Source organism: Procambarus clarkii, chromosome 69 (assembly GCF_040958095.1).
Source record: "Procambarus clarkii isolate CNS0578487 chromosome 69, FALCON_Pclarkii_2.0, whole genome shotgun sequence".
Lineage (NCBI taxonomy): Eukaryota > Metazoa > Arthropoda > Malacostraca > Decapoda > Cambaridae > Procambarus > Procambarus clarkii.
The window spans coordinates 19,376,520-19,388,115 of NC_091218.1; positions in this window are offsets into that span (position 1 = coordinate 19,376,520).

Here is an 11,596-nt window from a genome sequence, read left to right on the forward strand (position 1 = left end):
GTGTGACTGTGTTCGGGGTTTATGTGTGGCAGTGTTCGGAGTTTATGTGTGGCTGTGTTCGGGGTCTGTGTGTGGCAGTGTTCGGAGTTTATGTGTGGCTGTGTTCGGAGTTTATGTGTGGCTGTGTTCGGGGTTTATGTGTGGCAGTGTTCGGAGTTTATGTGTGGCTGTGTTCGGAGTTTATGTGTGGCTGTGTTCGGGGTTTATGTGTGGCTGTGTTCGGAGTTTATGTGTGGCTGTGTTCGGGGTTTATGTGTGGCAGTGTTCGGGGTTTATGTGTGGCAGTGTTCGGGGTTTATGTGTGGCTGTGTTCGGAGTTTATGTGTGGCCCCGAACACTGCCTTTCACTCTGATGCACCTGTTCACCTAGCAGTAAATACGTACGTGGGAGATAGACAGCCGCTACGGGCTGCTTCCAGTGTGTGTGTGTGTTAGAGATAAATAAATGTAGTAGATACAATAAAGGAAAACTAGATTGGTCAGAAAGGCGGGGCCCAAGAGCTAATAACTCGATTCTACAGACACAAATAGTAGAATAGTAAACACACCTCATAACACACGCTGCCATAACCCACCAAGATTCTAGAGCACCTAGTAATGTCCCCTCACTGCATAACCCCATTATTCTAGACCCTAAACTCCAGGGGCCAGATTCACGAAGCAGTTACGCAAGCACTTACGAACGTGTACATCTTTTCTCAATCTTTGGCGGCTTTGTTTACAATTATTAAACAGTTAATGAGCTCCGAAGCACCAGGAGGCTGTTTATAACAATAACAACAGTTGATTGGCAAGTTTTCATGCTTGTAAACTGTTTAATAAATGTAACCAAAGCCGTCACAGATTGAGGAAAGATGTACACGTTCGTAAGTACTTGCGTAACTGCTTCGTGAATCTGGCTCCAGGACCCGCCCGCAGGAAATATATCCGTAGTATATCGCGGAAGTGTGGGCGTGTAATTTATATATAAATATATATATAATAGATGTATAAAAAATCCACTACGGGCTCACCGTAGCCCGTGTTACATAAAACTTTTTGTTCCAAGTAGCGAATCTTTAACAACAACAATAGATGCATGAACTGCTTCTAGCGAGAAACAAATGCCAGTGGCAGCGTTGGATCCAGCCCCCCTTCCAGAGCTCCCGGAGTTGACATAATAGATTGGATCCTGTTTAATGAGATCACGAATCTCCTAACGCCACACATCTCGCCTCTCTCTCTTTCTCAGTACAAACTAAATCGTTTCCTGAGACTATCAGCACTAGATTTTGTTTTGTTTTTATTCTGAGAAAAGTTCATGTCACGAGGTAGGAGGGTGAGAGAGAGGTAGACGTTGTTATTGTTTGAGAATTACCTACTCAGAATGAAATGTCCATGTAGCACGGGCTATGGTGAGCCCGTAATGGTGGTTAGGGGCTCCGTAACCTGTAATAATGGTAGTTAATGGTTAGTTACGGGTAGGTAGAACAGGTAGAACAATTTATAGGGGAAATTGTGGGGGGGGGGGGGATTTTGGTGACGAGTGTGTTTGGGCACGGTGTGGTGGACTGGTACTGTGACCCACTACCCCACACCCAGTACCCCACACCCAGTACCCCACACCCAGTACCCTACACCCAGTACCCCACACCCAGTACCCTACACCCAGTACCCTACACCCAGTACCCCACACCCAGTACCCCACACCCGATACTAAAACATTGCCCAACCACTCCCGCGCCTAGCAATAGTATCGGACAATTTGCGTTAAAATCGCTACGTGTGACGGGCCAAACAGTGCGGCCCGCGGGCCAAAACTGCTGTTATTTGCTTTTTGATTGTATGCGATAATTGGCACAATTTTTATATTGAATTTAAAAGAAAAAACTTTCATATTTATTTGGAAATTGTTAGTCATATTTTATCGCTATTTTCTTGTATCTCTCGTTCATTTGCTACAGTAAATATGGTTCTGTGTTGGTCTGTTAATGTTTGAGATTTTTATGTGTTGAAGTTCAGTTTGTGTATAGACTTTTTTTTTTTACAGAGGTGGGACCAGCGGCGACATCTGGCACCTGTTAGCAGGATTAGAGTTTCATGGTAAGCCTAACTGCACTAGCTTTCCCTGGAACACAAACAATTGGTTTACAACCAGGGGCCAGATTCACGAAGCAGTTACGCAAGTACTTACGAACGTGTACATCTTTCTTCAATCTTTGACGGCTTTGGTTACATTTCTTAAACAGTTTACAAACATGAAAACTTGCCAATCAAATGTTGTTATTGTTATAAACAGCCTCCATGTGCTTCAGAGCTCATTAACTGTTTAATAATTATATCTACCTATTTTGTCTACTACATATATTTCTGTCTAACACACGGACACACATCCCAGTAAGTTGCCTGTGGCAGCTGTCTAACTCCCAGGTACCTCTCTCTCTCTCTCTCTCTCTCTCTCTCTCTCTCTCTCTCTCTCTCTCTCTCTCTCTCTCTCTCTCTCTCTCTCTCTCTCTCTCTCTCTCTCCCTCCCTCCCCCCCTAGCGAGTGATAAGGGGTTATGGTGGTGGTTCACAAGCTCTCCCCTTATTTACACTAGTGGGTGACGTCACATAAACATTAGCTGGGAAGTAATATGGCGGGACCGTCGTGACGCCTGATTGGTTGATGGTGGGCGCCGTTCATAGCTTCCTGGCTCAAGAAAACAAGGTCATTTTAGAAGCTAATGGGCTCGTATGCTCCCCTTCAATCTTGCCAACAGATTCTAACTTGCATTTCTCCTGTTTTATACCGAATTTATATGTCATTAAAGTAGCTTCATCGCTACTGCTATCAAGGGATATGTGACGCAGGTGTTTGCTTAAGGCCCTGGGTTCGAATCCTTGCTGAGGGGAAACGGAATATATTTTAATACGGGTTAAGTTAGTGGCATTGAAATAGATGGGTACCTTTCCTCCTCAGTGTGGGTAGATGGATACTTTCCCTCCCCAGTGTGAAAGCCGACATTTTTTTAAGGGTATGGGGCCGACGTCAACCAGCCCATGTTGGGCACGTACCCCTCATTAATCATCCTGCAAAGTTTGGTGAGGGTTGCCGCAAGCGTCTGGCCTCCAACCATCGAGTCAAGCGAACACATAAAAACCAGTTATGTGTTTTGGTCCTATGTTATAGGACCTATAAAACCAGACATCAGAATACACATAGATATAAGCTTGGCTTCTTAACCCTCAAGTCAATAACACGAATGCCCAAATGTTTCCGCTTCTCCTCGTCTCTAACCTCATCAGCAGTACTAGTCATGAAGGCACACAATCTCTAATGAGACATCACTGTATGGCAGTCTACTGAAGATTGAGAGCCGGGACCCAACACCTAAAGCTCAACCCTCGTAAGTACAGCCAGGGAAATAGATGATCCCACACCATTATAGATTATCCCAACATCCATTACAGAATCGGAAAAACCTATTTTGATTAATAGTTCTGATCGGAAATCATTTTGAGTTATGAAACGAGGGAGGCGAAGAGCAGCCTGGATATCCTGGCAAGGTCTTAACTTAACGCCAAGTTCACACGGCAAGTCTCAATTAGCACACTGTACACCTTAATTATAAACTCTGGCCGTTATTATGCAATCCCAGACTGAGAGCAGGATTTCATTGCATATAGAAATATAGACTTTAGTTGGTAGCCGTGGCTTAGCGTTACTAGTTGGTAGCCGTGGCTTAGCGTTACTAGTTGGTAGTCGTGGCTTAGCGTTACTAGTTGGTAGTCGTGGCTTAGCGTTACTAGTTGGTAGTCGTGGCTTAGCGTTACTAGTTGGTAGTCGTGGCTTAGCGTTACTAGTTGGTAGCCGTGGCTTAGCGTTACTAGTTGGTAGTCGTGGCTTAGCGTTACTAGTTGGTAGTCGTGGCTTAGCGTTACTAGTTGGTAGTCGTGGCTTAGCGTTACTAGTTGGTAGTCGTGGCTTAGTGTTACTAGTTGGTAGTCGTGGCTTAGCGTTACTAGTTGGTAGCCGTGGCTTAGTGTTACTAGTTGGTAGTCGTGGCTTAGCGTTACTAGTTGGTAGTCGTGGCTTAGTGTTACTAGTTGGTAGTCGTGGCTTAGTGTTACTAGTTGGTAGTCGTGGCTTAGTGTTACTAGTTGGTAGTCGTGGCTTAGTGTTACTAGTTGGTAGTCGTGGCTTAGCGTTACTAGTTGGTAGCCGTGGCTTAGCGTTACTAGTTGGTAGTCGTGGCTTAGCGTTACTAGTTGGTAGCCGTGGCTTAGCGTTACTAGTTGGTAGTCGTGGCTTAGCGTTACTAGTTGGTAGCCGTGGCTTAGCGTTACTAGTTGGTAGCCGTGGCTTAGCGTTACTAGTTGGTAGTCGTGGCTTAGCGTTACTAGTTGGTAGTCGTGGCTTAGCGTTACTAGTTGGTAGCCGTGGCTTAGCGTTACTAGTTGGTAGTCGTGGCTTAGTGTTACTAGTTGGTAGTCGTGGCTTAGCGTTACTAGTTGGTAGCCGTGGCTTAGTGTTACTAGTTGGTAGCCGTGGCTTAGCGTTACTAGTTTGGCAGATTTCATAGTGTTTTAAGGAGCCGGTCGGCCGAGCGGACAGCACGCTGGACTTGTGATCCTGTGGTCCTGGGTTGGATCCCTGGCGCCGGCGAGAAACAATGGGCAGAGTTTCTTTCACCCTATGCCCCTGTTACCTAGCAGTAAATAGGTACCTGGGTGTTAGTCAGCTGTCACGGGCTGCCTGGGGGTGGAGGCCTGGTCGAGGACCGGACCGCGGGGAAACTAAAAAGCCCCGAAATCATCTCAAGATAACCCCTTCAGCCATTAAGAGTACGGGTGAGAGTCTCACGCTCTGGCTACATAAACCCAGCATCTCTATCGTCCTTCATAAATATCTCCCGCCCCCCGGGGCCGCGGCCTCTGGCCCAATACGCTTCCAGATTCTCGCATAAACATAAATTATCTTGACTTTAAGAGGGCCGCTGTGTCACGGAATTTCTCCTAAGTGATAATCTTGGGGGGATGGGAAGGTGGTGTAGACGTGGACTATGCTGGGGTGTAGGGTGACAGGCTGTCACTCTACACTCACTGGTGTAGACGTGGACTATGCTGGGGTGTAGGGTGACAGGCTGTCACTCTACACTCACTGGTGTAGACGTGGACTATGCTGGGGTGTAGGGTGACAGGCTGTCACTCTACACTCACTGGTGTAGACGTGGACTATGCTGGGGTATAGGGTGACAGGCTGTCACTCTACACTCACTGGTGTAGACGTGGACTATGCTGGGGTGTAGGGTGACAGGCTGTCACTCTACACTCACTGGTGGAGACGTGGACTATGCTGGGGTGTAGGGTGACAGGCTGTCACTCTACACTCACTGGTGTAGACGTGGACTATGCTGGGGTGTAGGGTGACAGGCTGTCACTCTACACTCACTGGTGTAGACGTGGACTATGCTGGGGTGTAGGGTGACAGGCTGTCACTCTACACTCACTGGTGTAGACGTGGACTATGCTGGGGTGTAGGGTGACAGGCTGTCACTCTACACTCACTGGTGTAGACGTGGACTATGCTGGGGTGTAGGGTGACAGGCTGTCACTCTACACTCACTGGTGTAGACGTGGACTATGCTGGGGTGTAGGGTGACAGGCTGTCACTCTACACTCACTGGTGGAGACGTGAACTATGCTAGGGTGTAGGGTGGCCCGACCTTGCAAGAATGCATCTTTCCTTGCCTCTGAGTGACTACAGCACTCAGAGGCAAGGAAAGATGCTCAACCGTCTCTGTCCCAATCAGGGATTGAACCCAGGATCTTCGTTTGTGAGACGAAGCCCACTATGCTACAAAACCCATTAAATCAATAGTATATGTGAGTTCCTTGATTGACTTACAATGAAGGTTTCTTATCGCTTATGCTTCCAAGGTATAGAAAACAGCAGTTATTCCGCTTAAACTTTGCTGTGACCTCACACAAGCTTGGGGGAAGAGGTCCAAGGCTGCCCACTCCTAGAGCTTAGTTTAGTTCATTTATTATGCACCCCATACCCATCTTGTGGGTAGTAGTGGAAAGGGTTACAGAGGCACATAATAGGCTCAGGGACTGAACCACACAATTCATTTAGCTAAGCAAGTTACAATCTTGATGAGCTAGTTACAAAATTCAGGATAAGTCGTCACATCATAAATGGATTCGAGATCGACCACAAGTACAGTTTCTAAGCTAAGTAACTGACATATGTGGAGAGCCTAGTGTCACAATTGATACGTTTGTCCTACACACCGCCCTCCATCCAGTGGGAAGCGGTGGATAGGTTACAATCACTTAGTTACTACCCACAGTTTGCAAACTGGGGATATTTAGCTAAAATTTATGATAGCAGATTATTTTGAATGAAATATTTACACATTTCTGGAACATTGGTTATACAATTGTCTCTGAATTCACGTATCTTTTCACACTCCATCACATAGTGACGGAGGGTATGCGAATAATTTTGTTGACACAGCAAGTAGCGAAATTTAAAATTTGGGAGCGCGGGGCTTTCAAAAGTAGCCCAAATCGCTACTTTTAGCCCAATCTGGCAACCCTGGGTGGGACGCGGCCTCCCAGCCATCGTACACCAGACTCTTCGTACCTTACTGACAACTTGTCGTGCAACGATACCGAGAGCAGCTGTACACCGAGAACTTCAACAAGATCTTGTAGATCTGAGGCAAAGTGAAATCGACCCCAGTAATTCCATCTATCATCATACTATCATGCAAGAGGAGCCACACATCTATGGATCATCCAATGAATTCAGCAGACTTCTAGATGTTACTACTGCTCGGCTTAGACTCGGTTACAAGTATCTTGTAACAAATTTGTAACAAATTAGATGGCAAATTCCTTGGCATTCTCATTGACCACAAGCTTAATTTCCAGGGACACATTCTAAACATATCAAAAAAAGTTTCAAAAACTGTGGGCATTCTTTCTAAGATCAGATATTATGTACCACGCCCTGCCCTGGTGGCTCTCTATTACTCCCTTATCTATCCATATCTCAACTATGGTATTTGTGCTTGGGGCTCTACTACCCAAAATCACTTACGTCCTCTAATTACTCAACACAAAGCTGCTATTAGGACAATATCCAATTCTGGCCCCAGACATCACTCGGTACCCCTACTTAAATCTCTGAATATGTTAGACATTAAGTCACTGCACATTCTCTCATGTGTATTATACATATATAAAACGCTAAACTATAATGCCAATCCTGATCTCAAAAGCTTCATAGAAGGTTGTAACAGAACCCATGAGCATCACACCAGAAATAAATACAGTTTTGATATTCCTAGAGTACGACTTAATCAAACTAGAAATGCTCTACAAATCAAGGGGCCCAGAATGTGGAATGACCTTCCCAACCATGTTAAAGACTGTACCTCTCTCAACCAGTTTAAGTTAAAAGCGAAGCTATACCTAATAAATTCCCTGTAACCTACCTTACCCTTCTATTGTCAACCAATGTCTGTTTTTTTTTTTTTTTTTTTTTTTTGAGATATATACAAGAGTTGTTACATTCTTGTACAGCCACTAGTACGCGTAGCGTTTCGGGCAAGTCCTTAATCCTATGGTCCCTGGAATACGATCCCCTGCCGCGAAGAATCGTAAAGAATCTTTTCTTTAAAGAGCGCTGTTTGTCGACATAATTGTATTTGTGCTGCTTTTTCATCTATGTTTTCATTTCTTGTTTTCATTCTACTCATTATGCTCAATTAGTATTAAGCTTGTCATTTAAGTTTATCATGCCCGAAACGCTTTGCGTAATAGTGGCTTTAGGCATTGTATGTACTAGCTATACCTATAAGTCAAACAATCCTTGTAAATATTTATTGTATGTATGTACCTTACCTAAATAAAATTGTATTGTATTGTATTGTATTGTTGTATTGTATCTCTGGGAATTCTCATTATCTGCTGATGTAGACCTGACCAAATGTAAACTGTGTCAACAAAATTATTCGCACACCCTCCGTCACTATGTGATGGAGTGCGGAAAAGATACGTGAATTTAGAGACAATTCTATAACCAATGTTCCAGCAATGTGTAAATATTTCATTCAAAATGATCTGCTACCAGAAATTTTAGCCAAATATCCCCAGTTTGCAAACTGTAGGTAGTAACTAAGTGATTGTAACCTATCCACCGCTGCCCACTGGATGGGGGGGGGGCGGTGTGTAGGTCAAACATATCAATTATGACACTATAGGCTCTCCACACATGTCAGTTGCTTGATTTAGAAACTGTTCTTTTGGTTGATCTGGAACCTGTAGCGAGTAAACATTATACTCGCTCCAATCTCTCAATACCTTAATGACAAACTCATTAGCACTAATTACGACTACTCAAATACTTTCCCTAATTACAGGTAACATTCTTTCCATCCTATTGGAGGACGCTGAGGTGTAGTCCAATAATATAAGCAGTCAAGTAGCGAGTAAAGATGACGGGAGACATCTCCCGTCACGCAGGGTGCAGCCGCACCTCCACAGATCTCCAGTATCAGATCTTGATACTGGTAATGGCTCAAAAGAGCCACCACTTACGGGCTATTCATGCCCGTGCCACCTTTTGGGTGGCTTAATCTTCATCAATCAATATAATTTGGGCTATTAATATTAACAAAACTCAATGATGATTATTTATGCTTTTATAATGTAATTGCATAAATCACAGCCTCGTCCAACAGTCTGATTGACTAGACCACTTACCGCAGGAGGCTTGGTCAGAGACCGGGCCTCCTGGAGACGTTGATCAGAGGAACATGAGGGTGTGGTCAACATCCTAGGAACATTCGAAAGAAAAGTAACCGCGAGGCAAGGTAACCCTCCCCCAGGGGCCATAGATTTCCTAACCTTATTGGTTTGGTTCACCAGTCTCCGTGGTGCAGTGGTAAGACACTCGCCTGGCGTTCCGCGAGCGCTTTGTCATGGGTTCGTATCCGGGGAGGATTTACTGGGCGCAAATCCTTAACTGTAGCCTCTGTTTAACTCAACAGTAAAATGTGTACTTGGTTGTAACAACGATTCTTCGCGGCGGGGATCGTATTCCAGGGACCATAGGATTAAGGACTTGCCCGAAACGCTACGCGTACTAGTGGCTGTACAAGAATGTAACAACTATTGTATATATCTAAAAAAAAATTGTCATTAATACTTCATCTCGAAAGGTACAGCTTGTTCCAAAGATCTTCATTGAGGAGAGAAAGTTATCTAGAAATTCACAGATTGATAAATGATGGGAAAGATCCCTTATAGTTAATACCTTTGTCAGGAAGACAGGAAGACGATGGTTGGCAAGGAGCGGTAGTGTAAAGCGGCTGTTAGATCAGTGGAATTCTTTAACAACTCATTACCAAATCGCTTGTGATAAATATGTTGCAAGGCAACTATTTTATATGTACTCTGATCCCTCCAATAAGCTATATTGGGGGGGGATCATTTCTCAAACCAATCCTAAATGATTTTGAAAGCATGAATTTACTTTATCAAAAAGATGAAGTAGATCAGCGTAGCCTTCACAGTGACTTAGAAAACTTCACTCTTGGAATGCTCAGAAGAATCATTCATCTTGATCATGCAAAGCTTCATGTTAATTTGGACTACAATTCCATTTATCTGCCCCGGGAGAAAGTTGACTTTGGTTACGAATTTTCAACACTTCTGGCAATTAACAGACAAAACAATTTTATAACCCAGGGAAAGTTTCAAAATATTCTAGAAAGATGCCATAATTTTTTAGTGAAAAATTTGTAAAGAGCGTCTTTCTCGTATTCTAAGTAATGCTAAAACTTTCAAAAAGGTGAAAAATCTGTCAGCTAGCATATGCCTTAGCCACACACGGCCACCATTTTCAGAACTTCTATTAATACTAGCTGACCAATCTAAGATTTGTGAAATTGAAAGTCAGTGGCGCCTACTGTTAACCATTGACTGATCAATATTTGTGAGGGACAAATTCCAACATCTGAACCGTCATTTTGGACCAAGACAATAACTGTCAAGAACACTGCTGGCGATCCCATACTTATTGACCTCGCTGTTTGCTTTGAAAATATACAGCTTACCAATCAGTTAATACCCTGGTTGAACGGGTATTTTCGAGAGTAACATCTGTGAAAACTAAACTGAGAAATCGAATGGGAATTGAGGTTTTGACATTAGTCTTGAGAATCAACCAGCCCGTCCTCCAAACGAAGACCCAATAGTGATTCCATGCACCCGCCAAACCCCCTGTTTATGAATGAAAAACGGTTTACACACGACTCACAACTGTTGACGTTCGAACACTTCCGGAACAAGTGCTTCACTGACGAATTTTGTTCGAACCACAACGTAGTAAATGCTTCACCCACGTACTACAAATAAAAATAATCACCAACAGAACCTAAACACCTAACCTAACTTATGCCTATATATGCCCAGTATGCTAATATATTATAATATTAATTAATTTTTGAGAAAATTCCCGTTTTGAATGAACAACATGTAAAAATTTATGAATGCGTCTGTGGGGTTGACCGCTGGATGTAATGAACTTGAAACAAGGACGGGATGACTCATCATTTGAACCACCCATGGCAATGCTTAAATATGCAGCCCGTCCTCCAAACAAAGATCCAAAAGTGATTCCATGCACCCGCCAAACCCCCTGTTTATGAATGAAAAGCGGTTTACACACGACTCACAACTGCTGATGTTCGAACACTTCCGGAACAAGTGCTTCACTGACGAATTTTGTTCGAATCACAACGCTATAAATGCTTCACCCACGTACTACAAATACAAATAATCGCCAACAGAACCTAAACACCTGACCTAACCTATCCTATGCCTATATATACACAATATGCCAATATATTATAATATTAATTTATACTTGAGAAAATTCCAGTTTTGAATGAACAGTATGTTAAAATTTATGAATGCGTCTGTGGGGTTGACCGCTGAATGTAATGGACTTGAGTCGAGGACGGGTTGTCGAATCACAACGCTATAAATGCTTCACCCACGTACTACAAATACAAATAATCGCCAACAGAACCTAAACACCTGACCTAACCTATCCTATGCCTATATATACACAATATGCCAATATATTATAATATTAATTTATACTTGAGAAAATTCCAGTTTTGAATGAACAGTATGTTAAAATTTATGAATGCGTCTGTGGGGTTGACCGCTGAATGTAATGGACTTGAGTCGAGGACGGGTTGCAGCATGAGTCTGCAATATACAAAAACAATGTTATGGATGCAGACGAAGATCTTCTTGACAATCTTCAACTGTGAAGACGTGGAAGGACTCCACACTCATTATTTATTTATTTATTTATTTATTTATATACAAGAAGGTACATTGGGATTGTGAGGATACATAGCATAGTAATTACATTCTTGTAAAGCCACTAGTACGCGCAGCGTTTCGGGCAGGTCCTTAATTTAAGAAAATTTTAAGTAGGTATAAATACTAGCAAAATTTATAAAAATGATAACAGCTACATAGCAAGAAAAAAATAAAAGATGAGAGAAATTTGTAGGTATATTAAAGCACATAGGTAGCTCAGA